Genomic DNA, 20,204 nt, shown 5'->3' on the forward strand with positions numbered 1-20,204 from the left:
ACCTCAATGCAAACTGTAGTTTACATGCCTTAATCAATATCAATAAACGTTAGCTGGTTATAAAAACTACGTCATTAAGGCTTTACACCAAGTATATTTTTGTGTGATGACCTTGAAAATAAGAGGAGACTATCAGAAGCCAAAGGAATATAGCCTGAGTCCTTTTGAAAATAGAAGGATATTTTTTTTCAGTGCACCTGCCAATGACTTCAATGACATCAGAGAACAAAATCTCAGTGTAAGAAATGGCCCTGACTGATTTCTGAAACAGTAAGCACTTCACCAATATGAGCCCCAACATGGTCTAAAGTGCACTTTAAAAGCATTTTACTCTCAATTCCTTGCCAGGAGACTTTGCAAATACATGCTATGCGTGTCAGTCTGGTTAGAGAAGAAATTCCCTGCTTAATATGAAATTTTAGTATAAAAGTGCCAGAAACAAAGGAAAAGAGTTATTGAACACACAGACACATACACACATGCACATATACACATAAGTTCTATCAAAGAAAAACTTTTGAATCCCAGCGCTCTACCCTTAATACATTTGTCTAATTAGTGTGCAGGAGTGTGTGTATCTGTGTGTCTGTGTCTGTATGTCTGTGTCTGTGTATGTGTGTATATCTATGTGTGGGTCTGTGTTTGTATATGCATCCATGTGAGAGTCTGTGTGTGTGTGTGTCTGTGGATGTGTGTATGTCTATGTGACAGCCTGTGTGGGTGGGTGTGTATGTCTGTGTATCTGTGTGTGTCCATGTGTGGGTCTATGTTTGTCTGTATGTATATGTGCGTGTATCTATGTGAGAGTCTGTGTTTATGTGTCTATGTGTGGGGCTGTGTGTGTGTTTTCAAAATATCTTATTTTTCTCAAGTATAATGCTCAAAACATGAAGTGACATGGCACAATCACCAACGTTGGAAACAGAGTTCCTGCTTGTAACAGGTGCTCTGGAAATTATTTTTGTTGCAAGGTATTAACAGTTTAAGAACAGAATAGAGGAGATGCAGTCAGGAAGGCTCCAGGAGGGATACTGCATCTGGTTGAACTGGACAAGCTGGATCCCAAAGAAGCTACTCAATCTGAGAATCAATTATTTGTTGCAACTCATATATTTACCAGTATATAAATGCTGACATGTACAAACTGCACTACAAACTCAGGCTATTTTAAAATAAATCAACACAGAGGGACTAATTCAACTCATTTTCAAATCTATTTTATGTTGCGAACTTTGATACAATGGATACCAAGGGGATTTTTTTTATACCTGTTTATACTGAAGTTCTAACTTCTCTTCCATGTTTGCTAATTTGTCTAATTGCTACCAGCTCATCATCCCAATAGCTAAGAAAAAAAATTCCTTTTTTTTTTCTAACAGGAAGTAAGAAATAAACCACGGTCCCTTCGGACATATATCAAGAAATAACTAATAAATCAATGAACATAATTAAGGCTACAAGGCCATTAGAAAATAAAGCCATTAGAATAAAGAGCTCAAAATGGACATTGGGCTCAGGACTGCCAAACCCAAGGCTTAGTTCAGGGACTGTCTGTGGGCTCTCCTTCCTGTCTCCAAAAGATTCTGGGACTCAAAGGCAGCATTTGCATGCCCTGCTGCCTGCAAACTCAAGCACCTGGGTCATAATATTGGAGGCATCACTGTGCTCATTTTGTAAGCAAATGGAAGGGATTGTTTTATATCACAGACAGAATTCCTAAATCCGGAGAGATTCGTGTCCCTTTAGCTCTGTCCTCTACTGCAACGAGACATTCTTAATGATCTAAAGCCCCTTTGCAATTTTCATCACCTCATTGTTTTCCTTGCTTCCTCCCTCTGGCATTACAACTGGGTCACCATAAGGTACCAAACTAGCGTATAGGAACTAGCCGAGAAGCCTAATTGTTTTATTACTCAGGAGGAGAAAAAGACTTATCTGAATGCATTTTGTTTGGGTTGGCTTCCTCAGACCTCCTTTGACCTGGAGCCAAACACTATTTCAGCTGAGTTTTCAGTTTGCCCCCCTGCACCCAAAAGGTATGTGTGTGTGTGTGTGTGTGTGTGTGTGTGTGTGTGTGTGCGCACACACACACACACACTAGCGCACGCGCACACATATGTGCTCTTTGTTCTTATAATTTATAAGAGGTCTGTGGTATATGAGGTGTTAAGTCGTTTTGGGAAAGTTCTGTGGTGATGCTAACATATTCCATCAATGGTGATCCACACAGCTGTTAATCGTCAACATCTCTGTGGCCCTGAAAAAGCAACAGACCTGACAACTGTCACCAGTTCTGGGGGCAATACTTTTGTTGGTAGGAGGATGAGGTGACTGTTTGCAACACATGTGGCTATTATTTTGCTAAATATCAATCAGAGGATAACAAATCATTAAAATTATCCACAGATGCCCGTAGTGGGAGGAAATCAACTAAAATATTCAAAACATGGAGTGCAAAGGCAGGAAGGGGAAAATGCTATTTGTTCATCTCCTGTGTGATAAAATAGGAAGCTGAAGGAGAAGGGGCTAATGACCCTCTGCTCTTGGGAACTTACCCTGGGTTTGCACAGATTCACAGTTTACATTTTCTCAAATGCACAGTTTTGAAACTCACCATCCTTCTCTCTTTGTGATTCCATCTGCACACAAAGACATATGTGCCCAGTGGTTTGTGAGCACAGATATAATGGATAGCCCAAATGCAATCTACTGTTTCTCTTCCTAGTAGGCACAGGACATAAGTAAAGCACATGGAGTTCTGACCTGTTGTGAGACACAATTAGAAACGTTTCTGGTTGTTGCAGTAGCGGACGGGATTAAAGGTGCATGAATCTTCCTGGATTTAGGAATTCTGTCTATGATATAAAATAATCCCTCCCATTTGCTTACAACATGAGGACAGTGATGTTCCCAGCATTATAACCCAGCTGCCTGAGTTTGCAGGCAGCGCTCAGGCAGCGCAGCACGCAAATGCTGCCTTTGAGTTCCAGAATCTTCTGGAGAGAGGAAGGAGAGCCCACAAACTGTCCCTGAACTGCTTTCAGTTTTGTTTTCCAAATCTGCTGCTTCTGGTCACAGCAAGTTACTGACATCTCATCAGAGTTAAAAAAAAAAAAAAAAAAGACAGAAGAAAAATAGCATCAGTAATCGTCCCATGGAGGGTTGGAGCCAGAACAGTTGTCTGCTGGAAAGATAGATGAGTGGCCAAGAGCGGCCTTAGTAGACAGTTAACCTAGTCTGCGTCCTTGGCCCGAGAGCACACTGCTCCGAGTGGACAGCGCCACACTCTCTGACCTTGACTCCCCAGTTGTCATCTCGAGCTCACAGCTGATTCCCCAGGCAGATCCTCTCTCTGCTGCCTCCTGCCCACGCCAGGTGGGAAGCTCCGCTCTACATAACCAGTTAGCTCAGGCCTGTGTCCACGTTACCCTTGCTGCTGCCGAGGAACTAAATCAACACGTACACGACTAGATAGCTTTGCACTTTTTTGTCAGATTCACCGACAATGCTCTGGAAGAGAAATTCTATTTAAAACACTTGGCCAGAGAGTTCATCTGGCCAGCATCATGGCCCGTTTGCATGACGACATTTGCTCTCTCTGTAGACATTCTCCCAGCTAACCGGGGCTTGTTACTAATCTGGGGCGGGATAGCCTAAACTCTGAAGGATAAAGAGAAAATTACACGCCAGCGGTCAATCGTCTCCTCCCAAGCTCCGTGTTAATAGGCCCCAATACTGACTGGAGTGCAGAAAGCTCAGGGAGGGGCTAACTTGGGCATCAGGTGAGAAGAGAGGCGCCCGGGCGCTCCGGTTGGTGACTGTGCGCCTAACCTCACAGACCGTGGGCTGTGTGAGATGGGTACGAAAGCAGCAGCACAATTTACTGCACCGCGCAGACTGCTTTCCAAACTCCGAAATGGACAATTTAGTCTCAACCACCGTGTGAAGTGTGGATAATACAAACAGGAAACCTGGGACTTCCAGCGCAACTAATCTCTGTAAAATAGCCATGGCCTGAGGAAGCTATAAATCCCAAAGCCACCTCACGCCCTTATTTACTCCACATTAGCATCTTCCCGATAAAAGGGGAGTGGAGAGGGAAAGAAAACCACAGTGCAGCCATATAGGGCAAAGCTTTTAAAGACCCCCCTCCCTCTTTTAAACACTTGTGTGTCCCCTGCCAATCTGGATCCCTACTTAGCCTGGGCTTTCTCTGCCTCCGTACCATCAAGACAAAACGACTATTTTGTTGTTGTGCCATTTTTGTGCTAAAGACATAAAAACCATGTTTTGTTTGTTTGAGGTAAGATATCTAATTCAAACTGGCCTCAAGCTCACCTTGAACTTCTGATCTTTCGGCTTCCACCTCCTAAGTATTAGGATCCCTGGGGTGGAACCCAGGGCCTTGTAGGCAAACACACTACATATTGAGCTATAACTCCAACTGCCAAATTATGTTTTTATTATTTACTTATATTTCTTACCTGGACTAATAGCCTGCCAAAAATAAAAATTAAAAAAAAAAAAAAAAAGCATTTGAAGTGAATACTTTCCGTGAGAACAGGGAAGCATTTGGATGTGAAAAAAATCCATTGCAGGAAACAGAGATGGCCAGTAGCGGATGTTACTCCTAGAACACCTCCTAAGTCATCTCCCTGTGTGGAGGCTCCTCCAGCAATATTCTTTCTGGAAGACTCTCTGCTTCTATTCTAAGCAATAAAGTGATCTTATAGGACACAAGCCTCACAAAGACACTGCATGGTACAAAGCCAGGGTGTCATAAATTGGGAGAAACCACGGGAACATAGCAAATAGCAAAGTCAAGGCAAGCACACTGTTTCATTGCTCCGCAGGCCTCGAGATAACCCGTTCACAGCTAAATGAAAGCAGGATTGTTTTATACCCAGTTGCTAATTCAAACCAAGTGGCAGAAACAGTGTAGCGGTTCCCCTGTTCATTATGGGCCCACTTAAAATTCAATGAAATGGAAACAGGAAAGTACTGTGGGAGGGGCCACAGTTTTCTCAGCAAAACCTTTTCAACTCACCTGGCTTTAATCATGTACTATTAGGCCTTACTCAGGCCAAAGACTCATTCATGGAATATGGGCCTTCTCTGGTCCTTAGTCAAGTGAAGAGCTGAGAGTTAATTTCTCTAGTATTTTGTTTATATTTTTCTTTGATTGTTCCATATTTACATTGTATGGGCAGATAAACATCCTAGAAATATCTGTATGCAAAAAATATGCAAAGAAGTCCAAACAGAAAGCTGAAGCTTTTCATGGTATGCAAATCCCAAAACCAAGAACATGGAAGGTCACCAGGGGTGTTTCTATCGCCAGTGTTTTCCTTCCTTATTTTTCAGCTTCTTTCTGCTAGACTAGCCAACTAGCAGAGCTGTTTGTAACCACACTGATCCAGAATGTGCACTGGGTTTTCCTAAGCTGTGATCACTGGACAGAGCCAAAGGACTCCTCGACAGCCACCTCAGGGACACTGGACCTATAACATGGACATTACGTAGTGGTATTATTTTACTTTTTAACCGCTCCCTAAAAGTGCTCGGCTATAAATATAGGCAACATTGTCTAGGCCTGCTGACCCTTTGTGGTCCTCCACAGGCAATTCTGTCAAGTAACCTCATGTCATCGAGAGTCATCTAAAGACGGGCTTTTTGCAGCCAGGTACCTGCGTGGGCAACAGTGATGGAGGACTTGAGTTGCAAAGTGATCTGATGGGCAGATAATGGTTTGGGCCATCTGTCCCGTGTGAGTCTTCCTATCTTGGACCTCTTGGACCTTACGGTTTATCCAGATGATCTTCCACAGAGAGGTAATCTGAATGACGCCCTGCAAAGATTAGTCCTAGTGTAAGACAGGAGGTAGTAGTCTGTCTCACCATGTTTAAAAATCAATTCTCTTGTAACTACCACATTGAACATAGAGTTTGAAGGCTTCCAGTTGTTAATTTGAATTTGCTGCCGTGTGACTCCTGTCTCATGGCACACCAAGTTTAAAGAGGTAATCAAGGAGAATGATGCTTTGGAATTCGATTTTGTGAATAATATTCACTAAGAATACTTAGTCTCTTTAGAGTAAGCACTATACTTTAATTAATTCTGTTTTTTTTTCCTATAATAAGCAGAGTTTTCAATAGTTCAGTAGACATGTATTCTATCTTCTTGGCTCAGCTTACAGGAAAGATGTGTGCTCATCACAGAAGAATGCAAATGAGGCCCAGAACTGGCTCCTTCTTCATGGTGCCAGGATATCCGACTTCCAAACTTTCATCATGAACTTGGCTCTTTCAGATAAAAGAAAGATAAAGTGCATTAATCACAGAGCAAAGATACAGAAGAGACTCAGAGAAGTATGGAGGAGGGGTGATGAGTGAAGCCTAACTATAGAGAGATGCCTTGGACTTCAAAAGATCTCTGAAAGAAGATAAAAACGAATATATTTTATGAGATCAATTCCTAATCCTAGAGGATATTCATAAAGGACACAGGGCAGCACAAGCACACATAAAAATCCCAAACTTTGTTCCAGTATCTTCTGAAGGGAACGGAATATTCACTGAGAGGAAAACACAGATCTAGGATGCCAATACTTTTGCCTAGCAGCAATGTTGAGGCAAGACAGAAAAGGGTTAATGAAAGTATCTGCAATTGTGGCTGTTGGAGGCTTTAAATCAGATTTTAAAGGTTTCCACGGTGTCAGATATTCTAGAAATCCTAGAATATCTCTTCATCTTCAAACATACAACATCTTATTGAAGTTGTTTAAGGCATTTCCACCCACAAGCCATCATAGTCCTAACTGTATAAAGATAGCCAGAGTAGCAAAATTATTTAATTAGATTCTAGAAAAAAAATGTTTTAGTTGATGGCCACTGACTACAAGGGTGCACAATTATTTCCTTTGATTTACAACCCTCAGAATACTGAATAGGAAAAGTTATTTTACGGCTGGTTGGGTGCCCTCAGCTGTATGCTCTTCCTCTTCCAGAAACTAGATCAAACCATGGTCCTAAGTCAAAAAGTTATGCTACCAAAGCTACAGTCATCTGTCTTCAGGGCAACCCATGAGCAACTACTACATATGAGACACTTGAGTACACTTTCACCTCCAGGATTTGCTTGAAAATTATTATAGTTTTAGATAGATGATGCATGAGAGGTACCCTCTCCTAACGTATCCTATAGAGTACCATAGACATTGCCATCAAGCCACACTTTTAGAGCCCTTAAGATCATAACTACAGTACAAAGCAATATAAACACTTAGTGCTGGGTGGATGATCTGCAGATGAGCAAAGAAAATGAATGGAAGAGCTTTTCTACTTTGATTTCTGATTAAGTGACATGGAGCTTAATGGACAAGTTGGAGATACAACCTAGAGATACAAATTTGGCCCTGATGTTACTGAAGTGTTTTGTGAGGTAGAAGATTTGGTGGCCTTAATGACCAGGATCATAGGCAGGCAGCACTACCTCTTCAGTAGCAGAAAGCAATAAAGAAAAAAAAGAAGGCAAACACTTCATCCCATCCCCTACACCCAATGTCCTTACATGTGCACGTATTTAGAGGGATGAGCGGATTTACTGGCACACATTATGAGTCTTTTTCTGGAAATGTTTATAGTCACAGATCCACTTTTACAAAGGTGTTAAAAAAATAAGAGGGAGACCATCCAGTTCTTACTTTCCCTTTGTGATGAACTGTTAAAAGTGATAAAAGCGTACAGAAGATGAGGCGGGAAGGGAAAGAGACAGACGAGTAGATGGCAGGAGATCAAATAAAAAGTTCAAAGTGGCAAGCACTGTGATGTAACACTTCATCATCCTAATTTCACCCCTGGGCATTGGCTAGCTGGAATGTTGTCATTACCTATGAGAGGCCAATTGCAAAGAGTTCAGAGAAACCCTTTAAAGCCTGAGCAAAGACTTGAAGTCAAGGATGCACGAAGGGCGTCTCCAGCCTCTGTAAGAGCTTACAGAGATCTACTGGCCTACCCTACACAATAGAGCAAGCTGACTTTGTGTGCATACTAAGTATCACGAAGCTCCCTGGGATGCTAGGAAATATATCATTGTCCCTAGAAATGATATATTTCAGAGTTCATAGGCTCTGAACTCAAAAGTTTTGCAGAGTTTTCTAAACTGAAGAATGCCTGATATGCTTGCTACCCTCTCTCACCACTATCCACTCAACTATGTAAAGTCATTTTATGAATCCCAACTTTCTGAGGAAAAGAAGCATCCCTCTTCATCTCAGGTAGGATTCTTATTTACATTGATAAGCCAAGCCCAATTACCTCAAGGCTGGTCACCATCCTTACCCTAGAGAGACAGGTCCCCCCAAATTTGTCACTTTTCTACTGGGTTGACATGCCTGATCCTTTGTTACACTTCTCCACAACACCTGCATGATGTGAATCTTCAGTCAGTACATAGAACATATTTTATGTGACCTGATGCCTCGACTCTAGACTTCTATACTTAGTCACCTAATTGCAAGTCCTTTTATTCACTATTTACAATATGTAATAAATAAATAACCAAAATATTAATCTTGATTTCCACTCTCTTTTTTGTTACCAAACATCCCTATATACCTCAGAAAATGCCAGCAACATTCACCAAGCTGATAAAAACAGAAAGCTACAATATGTGACCTATGGTGTAATCACATACTCTACACGTCTATTTTTTTTTCTCATCTCTACCCTTCATCTTCCATTCTGTTGACTTTCCTTTTAAATATATCCTGGGCTTTTTCTTCTTTATCTATTTAAAAGATACTAATAACCATGATTTGCACTGTCAGAAAACTTCCCAAATCATATTCCACTTTGGATCATATTATAAAGCCAAATCATATAGGTTTGGAAGCCAAAATGAAGTATCAGCAGCCAAAGCAAATGGCTACATTATCTGCCAAATCTTTGCCTACGTAATGATGTAATTAGCTTACAAGTAGAACAAATTAAGATTATATAAAGTAATGATAAGTTATAAACACTGTACATTTACTAAGCTTTATAAGCATTTGATCACTGAGGTGAGGAGTAACATGAGCTCAATAGTGCCAAGATCAATAAGCAGCAGGAGTGGCCACCTGAAACAGTACAAATAGACTTCTAAGGGGCTTCACCCTTGCACTCTGCCTCCACCAAACTGTTGTTTATTCTATTAACGAAATGTATCACAGATACAAATCACGATGTCTGACTCCTGGTTTTCAAATGTGATGTGGCAGAGTGCACCCGTGTCCTCAGTCTTTCTTTAAGTAGTGTCCTAAAAGAAGAGCTAAATGTAATCAATGAGGAAGGATGGGATATAAGCAATGGAGATGCATTATGAATGAGGATATAAAGCTAGTAGTTTTTGTAGTTTAATTCTGTTGTGGATTTTGAGGGGGGTTGGGTTGTGGATAGATATGTAAATATACTCGATAGCAAAAGTGTAAATTCTAGTGTGATGCTCCACAGCTTCTGCTCTGAAAGCATATTCTACCTGTATAGAAGTTGACTAATTTTGAATCCAGTTAATTTTGGTGATTTTTTTTTTTACTTGCAAGATTCTTTAAATAAAGTTTATAAAATTTAAAAAGTAAGACAATTATCTCTAGATAATGACCCGCATGCCGAATGGTAGGATACAAGGGGCTTTTCAGCAGGTAAATTTAACTCTTGGACTCTCTCTCCCCCATCCTTGGGAGAGATGGTCACATGACTGAGCCTGCACTAATGAATGCAGGAAAACCTTAAGTGTGTGCAGCTACCAAGTGAACTCTGAAATGCACAGCTGCTCACGGGGGCTCCCTGTGACTGGAATTCAGATGAGCTGGTGATAAAGTAGCCAATCAAGGCACCAGTGTATGTGTCTAATCACTCATGGTGAAGAGGCTTACCTGTCCTGTTCTTAGAAAAAAAAATTTTAAGATAATAGTACAGTAGTCACTTAAAATAATTTTTTGATGAGTGAAAGATGAGAAGCCTAGTGCAAAACAGGCAAAACATCTTTCAAAATACCAGGAAACTGAGAGTCCATTTGCTTTCAGTGAGTTCATCTTTATGACCTTCTCAGTGATGTTCTTTAAAGGGAAGGAAGGAGAAAAGAAGGGAGGTGCTTAGAAATGATAAGAGAAATTCACCTCACCCCTCCTTCCTTCTTTTTCCCAGAGGAAAAACCAATTACTCACCACAAAGGACCAACTCTGATTTATCGGTTTCTTTTTTTCCTACACTGCATATTAATACTGGTCTTGAGGTGCCCTACAAACTACCCATTTTGCCACCATTCCACTTTGTTTTTTCAGTTTCATATCATTCATCAAGCTCATTCTTTCGATTCTTTACATGCTGCTGCTTCCAAAGGGGTCGCATGGTTCTTCCAATCCTATGAGCACGAAATTGTACTCAGGAGCAGAACTGTGTCTTCCCAGTTGGCATGCAGAGGGAAGCTAAAAAGCCCCTGCCAGCTGCCTTATAAACAAACTTCCATCAGGATCCTTAGGTCATTTTTGAGCCTGTTCCTTCGTATTCCTCATCAATACTTTAAAAGTAAAAGAACTGAGGATTTTTATTTCTTCATGGAGAGTGTTTCCTAAAGAAATTGATAATGAAGCCTCTTGGGTAATTTTCACATAAAATGTACATGACGATGGGCCGCTGCGAGACTTTCTGCTGTTTCTGGAGAATGTTGGGACGCCGAGTAAATTCCATTTGGAGATTAAAAGCAAACTCATCGGGCTATGTAGTCTGCAACTGGGGAACCTGTGTCAGTGAAAAGGACAAGGAATTTCTCCTATGGCTAATGTATAACCTTGGCTTCCCGACACCCTACCCGACAGAGTGATGCCAGAGCCATCTTTTCCTGCTAAGGGTCTTTGGGCCTAATCATTGATATAAAAAAAAAAAAAATCTGAAGCTAGTCCATGGCTTTAGACCTTCCCATGAATTAGTTTGGAAAGAGTCTTTCCAGCAGAACTAATTGAAAAGAGCTCATGTGCTAAGCCCAAAATATGAGCTTTTCATAAAAGGGAGACGCAATAACAGACTCAAAGCATAAAAGAAAACATTTACACAAACCATTAAGCGATGGCCAAACCCTTCCTTTTATGAAGAGAAAAGCTAAGCATATTGCCTTCTAGCGAGTGTCTTAAGTATACCAGCTTAAGCTTTGATGTCCCAGGGTCTAGCATTCTTTCTCTTCTGTGTTCCCTGTGCCATGCACTCTGACAATAAGACTTGGCTTTATGGCCTCCCCTTGATTTCCTGCACAAACACTAGGGACATAAAGAAGGGAATTTTGAAACCTTGGTTTCCCCATTAGCCCACAGAGCATTTTAATCTGTTGAATTGCATTGTAAGAAACACAAAAGTAAATCTTTCCTAAGCAACTTGGTACGGCAATTTCTTCCAAACAAAAGTCAAAGGCAAGATTTCATGATAATAGGAGTTTGGATGTGCACATCCAGACAGCACAGACCCTGATTTTCTACTCAGTAACCACACCATCAATTTAAATTACATGACGTCTGTGGGTACATGAATCACACTGCAAAAACCATTAGCTATCTATTTTATGACATGATTATTTTTGTCCTGTGGAAAGCGTTCCTTGTGACAGTAAACAGAAAAGAAATCTGGATATCAACAGGTCCCCTGTCCCCCATTTCCAAAATCATATTTTGCCTTGATTTACACTTGGTATTTTACTCTTCAAACTAAGCAAATAACTGTTGTCTTCATCAAGAAAGGAAGAAATTTAACTTTTAAAAAGATTTCAGGTACTGGATGAAAGCACCTGTGGTTCACAGTATTGGAAGCGGGGACAGAGTGTCTCTTGTAACTGACTGAGGAGACATGTCTGAGAAGGTTCAGCACTTTAGTTATCTCTGGAGTTCTTGTCCGCAAAGGGACATGAGATAGCTTGCTGCATGCCTCAGCTTAGAGCCAGTTTGGAGGGGAAAGTTCCACTCTCACAGAAGAATGAAAGCAAAAACTATAAAATCACAGAGATGTTGATTCTGTGGCCTAGTTTATTGGGAATGGGAATAAACCAGCGGAATTCTTAAGAGACTCATTGCATTTCACCAGGAATGTTTTTAACACAAATTCTCTGCATATGTACTATACAAGAAAGAAAACACTAGAGGTCCTGGAAGGGCTCAGACTGAAACTGTCACTTTAATAAATGGGGTTAGGTTATGATTTAAAAAATAAAATAAAATAAAATAAAAGATGCTTGAAGAAAAGCAAGGAGATTAATTAATTAACTGATTGGTCATGAAAACAGATCTTAGCCTTCTCAAATCTATCATAATCTAAAAAGGAATGGGGTGGAAGAAGATTACCAAGTTTTCCCTGATTTATAGTTGTTCTATCGTTTCAAGGGATGTGTAAGAGATTCAAGAAAAGCCTTTCTTTTTGTGATGTCATAGTTAAGCCTTAAAAATCACCAAATAGCTTCTCATCGCTTCAATTATGTTTCATTCTAACATCCTTGCTGTGCTTTATTGGTATCTCATATGGATACGGTTATAAGAAAATTCTCCCCAGGTTCCGTATTTCCTAGTACTTAGCACAGGAAAGCAGCGGCTGCTTCTCACAGAGACCTGATGCGATGACCCACCTGCCTGGAAAGAGCTCAGTGGACCTTGAAATGTACATCCGTTCTTCCACTCACCCCAGAAATATTTAAAAACAGAAAATTCATCAGTCTCCCAAGAGGACTTTGAAATCCATTCTTCTGAAATGCCAAGTATTAATTTATCTTGCATAAAATACAGGGCTTTTTGCTGCACCCTGTGGAAAGATTTCAAATAAATGTAAGATACTGTGGCTTCCAAGAGCATCTCCTGAGTCTCAGAGAGTGGCACACATCTGCAACCCCAGAACTTGGGAGGTGGAGACAGGAAGATCAGGAATTCAAGGTCATTCCAAGCTACCTAGAAAGTTAGAGGCTACCATAGGCTACATCAGACCAGGCCTCAACAAATAGAAACAACAGTAAAAAAATTTTTTTCTTATACTTGAGCAACTGACATGAGCAAATGTGAAAAATGATTTTTGTTCTATCATCCTTTGTGGTCCTACATATTGAAAACAATTCAATTAATTCTTCTGGCTAATGATGTAACAGTGGTGTGTGACTTTTTCCTGAGGAGTTATGAGAAACTATTCACTTCAGATAGGGCACTGATAATACATCAAAAAGAGTTCTATTAAAGTCCAAGTTGGCAATCCACTCTGGGGTTTTATTATTGGGGTTACTTACAGGAGTATGGAGGGAGTAGTACTTACAGGAGCATAGATGACTCAAAGGTACCTATATAACAACAACAAAAAATCACCCTAGCATAGGTAAGAATTTAAAAACTACAGCCCTAAAACATTTGGCACAACTTGTAGACAGCTCACCAAGTTGGAGAGTCCCCTCTCTTCAGTAGTCCTTACACCTTATTTAATGCTGTAGATGGAAAAGCCTAGTGAATCTGATAAGTTTCAGGGATTTATCGAGATTTGTGAGTTGTTAACAGTCTCCTCTCAGAATGAAATATTTCACCTCCGGGGGCGGAGGGGGGAATTGCTATGTAACATTACATATATTCCTCCCACTCATATGTCTCTCCCTCTTCCATGATGCCCCTTGGGCCTTGGAAGGGTGATAGAAAACCAAGTATCGTGCCACAAACACAGAAAGTCACTCACCAGTGGCTGAGTCTCTGAGGTACACCATCACTGGCAAAAGGAGGTTTCCTTCTAGGACAGATTGGGGGCCAAAACCACAGTGATCTCTGGCCACGAGCACAAATGTTTTACAAGCACACCACATCTATTTTAAAACAATAGCAGTTTCTCCTTGGGGCTGATGACCTCCCCAGCCACAGGCTTTGTATTTATACAATGAAAACTTTCCCAGGGATAAGTACTCAAGTTTGCTTTTCTTTTGCCGTGATAAAACATTCTCACCAAAAGCAATTGAGGAAGGAAACGTTTCTTTGGCTCACATCAAGGAAAGCCAAAGCACAGTATGAGCCCAAATAAATAGTAACTTGGCTAAATATTGCCATGCTCTCCTCCATACAAACTGTATGATTTTGTCTCAATACTGGCCTTGTCAACAGACATGTGCAAAGATTGAGTATTCGATCTCAGGGAGGGGAGAGATAGTATGTCACGTGTCCTCTTTTACGCTCCTCCTAATATGCACATCTTTACCCAGGGCTTAGAGACATCCGCATTTTTCTCCTTTTCTTTCCTTTCGCCTTTATTTTCAGATTCTGTTTTTAAACAAGGGATTTATTGTGTCATTTTTAATTATGTGTATGTGATGGAAGGTGTATGCACATGAGGGCAAATGACTGTTAAAGCAGGAGGCATTGGATCCCCGGAGCTAGAGTTAGAGGTGGCTGTGAGTGTCTCAGTGTGTACATTGGGACCCAGACCCAAGTCCTCTGCAAAAGTGGATATATCATGAACTGCTCCATCATCTCCGGAGACCCAGACTCTCTTTTTTTTAGTAGAAAATACTAACCCTTTATTTTTAGAACAAGTTGCAAATCTGTTCCAGGCTTGTTGCCTATATGGTAGCTCCTGTAGCTCCTTTGCACAGATCCTGATGAAGTCGAAATTGTCGATATCTTTTCATTGCTCCTTGATTTCCACAGTTGGGAATGTTTTACCCATCCTCAGGATACGGAGGAATTCACTTCTGTTTTCTTTCAGCTCTGGCATGGCTTTTATGTTTGTGTTTAGCCCCTGGCCTTTCTATATTTTAGCTTAATGAGAAGTGTAAGAAATTAAACTAATGTAGGTGACAACCTCTCCAAAGCTTCCTTAACTTAACTTTTTTTTCCTTTTCTTCCACTGGTGAAGATGTGGTTAGACTATTGCTCTCAGTTGCATGCCAGAATGAGATAATAAGACCTTATTGCTGATGATATCACCCACTCTGGACATGGGGGCATAGAAATTAGGCAGAACCAAGCAAAAAAAATTATATATATATATATATATATATATATATATATATATATAAACTGACTAGCATTCATACCAAAAAGGACCTATGAAGCCTTCTGGGAGAGAAAAGTCATCAATGGCTATATTAAGTTGTAACACCAGCATTCCATGACAACAGTCTGACAAGTAATATGTGCCCACTGATGGATGGCATGGCTGATGGGGGAGGGCGCAGTTCCTGTACATCTGGTAAACACCTTCAGGCTGGGGGGTGGGGCACAGGCTCCAGCGGAGAGTATGCTCTGAAGTCCTGTAACTAGATCAGTGCTCAGACTGCCTTTAAGCATGTATGTTCATTCTAAGGGACTCCGGCTTGGTCTGAGAAGCCTCATGCTGCAGAGAGTGTCGCTTAATGTGGAGACTCAAAACTGGTCAAAAAGACAAAAATCTGTGACTGCTGAGTCCTTGTCCCAAAATAGGACTTTTACAATGACCTCTACATCAACAGAACATTGCAGAACAGGGGAAGAAAAGCTCAGAAGAGTAGGAGGATGAAGAGAAATGTCTAAAACTCACTTTTCTCGGTATGACAGGGCCATGATGACCATGAACACACAACAGCAATGATGACCTGCATATGGTTTACATAAAGACTTGCTTAAAGACATGAAAGTAGGATGTAATTGTTTAGAAGGAAAAAGAGAGCTAGAGGGAGAAAGAGAGGCTGAGGGAAGGTAGAAGGGAATGGCCATGATCAGAGTTCATTGTACACATCTAGGAAACTGGTGAAAAATTTTGATGATGTGGCTGGCCATTATCATGTACTAAGTATTCATACAGAGCTCTGTTAATTGCTAGATTGCAATATTGATATCAATAAATACTACTCTCAAGTACGGTGAGCTGAGTTTCTATTGTACATGCACAATTTTTCCTTCTCGGTGATTTTTTTCATGTCTGTCCTATTTAGAAACAACAAAGAAACTTTAATTGGTGTCACACTAAATAATAATTTATACATATTTAATTCTATTAGCAAACTTTACAGTTATATGTAGTTTTCTTAGTACAGCCATCGTCAGGTTGGGAGAATCAATCAATGATAGGTCCAGAAAATGAAATGAGAGGATTTCTTTCTCTTCTCTATATTCTGATACCGTTTATACACATTGGACTGTTGAGTTACTGCAAGTGTGATAGAGTTTTCTGTGAAACCAACTAAATCTGATGCTCCTCTGCAGAGGATTAATTTTTATGGTTATTGTTTTGGTTATACTTTTATCAGAGTCATTTGTGGCGAGTTAATTGTCTTCGTTATCCATTTTAAAATATTTTATTAGATTTTTATGTGTGTAGTGTCTTGCCCGCAGGTTTATCTGTGCACTACAGGCATGCAGTGCTCAAGGGAGCCAGAAGAGGGCACCAGATCCCCGGAAACTAGAGTTACTGCCTGTTGTGAGCCTGTGTGAGTACTGGGAACCAACTGGGCCCTCTGGCAGAAAGAGGAAGTGCTCTAACTGGTGAGCCATCTCCCCATCCCTCTTCACTATCTGCTTTTCATCAAGCTTTTAAAATCTGTTGGTAGAGAGAGACAGAAAAATTGACCTTACTAAAACGTTTTGGATGGGCATTCTCCTTTTAATTTTTAAGTGTGTGTTTTGCTTTTTATCTCATGTATTTCTCTTGCTTTTGGATTATCTTATGTCACCTTTTCACAGTTTTTTATATTAATCAAATAGCTTGAAATGCCCACAGAGCTATTTTCTGTTTTAACTATTTATTTGCACTTGTATCTGCACTGACTACAATAGAGTCCTTACTCTATCGCTCTTTTTCCACATTTTTGAGTGGGGTGTTCAGATCATTTGTTTTGATTGGCATTGATATAGATCTATTTGGCTAGAAACATTTCTCTGAAAACTGGCATATACCCAGGGATTTGTCTCTGTGTGTGTGTGTGTGTGTGTTTATTATTGCTCTTTTAACAAGTGTGCAATTTTGAGTTCTTTCTGTTTGCAATAATATCTTTTTATATTTTGAAAAAAACAGTATTTTGCCTTGCATTACTCCACTGTCTCCAATATGCCCCCTACTACTGACTTTAAACAGCTAATGGTTTTTGAAAGGTAAATACAGGCACAAATGCTCGTGTGTGTGTGTGTGTGTGTGTGTGTGTGTGTGTGTGTGTTACAATAAACTCTGGTAAGAAAAATTTTTTTAAATGGGTGGATAGAAACCATCTTCTTCAATAACCTCATTTCTGAGTTCTTTGGCATTACATGCTCTGCCCACTTAGTAGACCCACACCACGGGATGTTTGCTTTGCTATATATTTTAATACACTCATAAGAACATATGCCAGCTGGGATTGTAGCACAGTGTGGTATGTGACAAATGGATTTGCACCACCGTATAGTGTCCTGCTGAGGTGAGAAAGAAGGGATGTTGCTTTCAGGAGGAGATGGGGAAAGATTTCCACACATGCTGCTTCACTAATCCTTTTCCTGTTTTAGTATTCTTGTAGCAATACTCGTTAAGTTCCCCCGTTTATGGGGGCTTTCAGCAGCTCCTTCATGAACAGTTACAAGCAGCTCCTTTCAACTGCAAGCTGAAATCTCATACTGACTGCATGCTCACATGCTGAAACAAATCTCCTCACCCCCTCCAAACTTCAGCCTAAAATCCAAACCTCAGTGGGCCTGTCATCTTCTCTCTGCATGGCCCACGGAGGAATACACATTGGCTTTAGCTCTCTGTCTGTGAAACTCTTGCTGCCCTTTCATCTCCATTTAATTGGTGCCTCATATCAGAGCAGCAGTTGAAATGTGATTACACCTCAAGCTTGCTGGGGAATTCAGGAGTTTGCCAGGAGTGAAGAAACTCAACATTGTAGAGAAACAAAACCCAGCGCGGTTGGGCCAGCACTGGGCAGCATAGATCAGTGAGCGTGCCAGAATAAGAGCCCACGTCAGAGCAGGCAGCTGAGGGGAGCTAGAACCCCGGAGCAGGAGAAGAGACCACAGCACAGGGCCAGCAGCCAACCTGGAGCTGCAGAAGAGTGGAGAGGGAGCAAGCTTGCTTTCCCAGCTGACCAAGTGGGATCAGATCAAAGAGCCCGATGGAATCGTTTCGTCTGGCACAGAGTGCCCTTCAGAACCAGAGCCAGGGCTGGTGCCAAGGGCCCACTAAAAAGGCCTTCCATGGACGATCCACAGGCAATCCATCCTCAGGGCTGAATAAAGAGGTGGTTTTAGAGACAGCTCTGCCACCCGGCACTGAAATAACCACAGCTCACCACAGTAAAGTGTCAAAGCGGCTGCACGGCTAATAGTTTATCCATGAGCAGCACCCGGCCACTAAGCAGGGTCACAGCCCTGTTCACAAAACAGCAGCAGATAAAGAAGAAACAAAAATCGGGATGTGGATGTATGATTTCTCTATTATTACGTGAGATCTGGCTCCAGAGGAAGGCCAATCAAGGGGCTTTTCTTTTCAAAGTGAACTCCTTCCCGAAAGATGCTCATGTTAGAAACAGCTGTCCTTCTTTGCCTCATTTTCTCTTCTGTTTGCTTATCTGAGGAAATAGAGCATAAAATGCAGCAACTGATGCATCTACAACACAATCCCTACACCTGGAGGACAGGGAAAAAATCAAGGAAGAGAAGGTGGAAAGATTGTAAGAGCCTGAGGAGCCGGACATGTCTTCTAGACATGACAGGAAAGCTGCATCCTGAGATCTTAACAAGAGAGCCATCTAAACAAGACCTACACAGTGACAACATCGGCCAGCATGCCAATGTGGAGGGGAACAGGCCCACGGCTACAGTCAACCACAGCTTAGGAGAGAATGGGTTTTTTGGTGTGTGTGTGTGTGTGTGTGTGTGTGTGTGTGTATTTCCAGAGACAAGCTGCCTGACAGGTTGTCCATTCCCTAGTGTTCATTCCTAAACACACGTACAAAGAAGTGACATTAAATGAACTCATTAGTTTAATTATTTTTATTTGTATGTTTTCCTTTTATTGAAAATATATTTCTTCGTACAATATATCCTGATTATAATTTCCCTTCCTTTTACTCCTTCCAGTTCCTCCCCACCTCCCCTACTCTCTAAATCAACTCCCCCCCCTCATTAGGAAAAAAAAATGGGTTTTTAAAAGATAACAACCAAATACGACAACCTAAAATATAATAAGATAAAAAAATAACTATCATATCAAAGTTTCACATGGCAACCCAACAGGAGGGAAAGAGTCCCAAGAGCAGGCACAGGATTCAGAAACCCACTCATTATCACACTCAGGAATCCCATAAAAATACTAAGCTAAAGCTATAACATATACACAGAGGACCTGGTGCAGACCCGCACAGACCTGCGTATGCCCTGTGATTTCTGCTTCAGCCTCTGTGAGTTCATATGCACCTTGCTTAGTTGATTAAAAAATTATGAAACACTTCACAGATTAGCACAAAATCCTTGCACAGTGGCCATGCTAGTCTCTGTACCATTCCAATTGTAGTATATGTGCTGCCAAAGCAGGCACAATTTTTAATTAATTATTTTTTAATTTCTTACTTGATTCTTATATTTGCATCACCACCATCCCTCTCTATCTCTCCCCCTTAAACTCCTCCCATGCCTCTTATTCCCTTTCAAAGTTATGACCGATGGACTGGTGAATCCACTTGAATAGAGAGGTTCTACAGAGATTCATACTGTGGATTTCGTTAGTTGTATCACCACAATCTCTTTACTGGTTAGTAAAAATACCTTGGAATATTATGTGTTCTTTCATTGCTTAGTATTTAAACATGACAGTGATTTTGGAACTGCAGAATTCTGTATCGTTACATCACCACACCAACGTGTCATCACATTCTGCGGACGCTTGTTTAGAGATACCCATTTGTTAAAAAACAAATTCCCCATGACGAGAAATGTCTTTCTTGTTAACACTTGCTTCAGTCCTTCCTCCAAGGCTCAGACTCCTTTGTGAAAATTACAAATGATATAAATTCAGAAAGACTCTGAAAATGCTACATGCTTTGTGTGGTTCTTAAACTTTGTCTCTCTCATCTTTGAATGCTTCACTCAAAATAGAAATTAAGGGTATTTTACCTCATTTTAAGTATTTTCTGTCTGCTTTGATTGATGGTTTTGTTTTTGTTTCTTGTTTTTATTTTTTTTTTTATTTTGGTGTTATTGGTGAACCTATGGCTTCTCTGCCATTCAT

At 40.7% G+C, this 20,204-nt stretch overlaps 1 non-coding gene across 1 annotated transcript; it reads right to left on the reverse strand.

Moving 5' to 3' along the window:
• Positions 1 to 19,410: 19,410 nt before the first annotated feature.
• LOC132646143 (U6 spliceosomal RNA) lies at positions 19,411 to 19,514 on the reverse strand. Its single transcript, XR_009584269.1, has one exon. It is a non-coding gene; the product is annotated as a U6 spliceosomal RNA (small nuclear RNA).
• Positions 19,515 to 20,204: the final 690 nt, after the last annotated feature.

Source organism: Meriones unguiculatus, chromosome 10 (genome assembly GCF_030254825.1).
Source record: "Meriones unguiculatus strain TT.TT164.6M chromosome 10, Bangor_MerUng_6.1, whole genome shotgun sequence".
In the NCBI taxonomy this organism is placed as follows: domain Eukaryota; kingdom Metazoa; phylum Chordata; class Mammalia; order Rodentia; family Muridae; genus Meriones; species Meriones unguiculatus.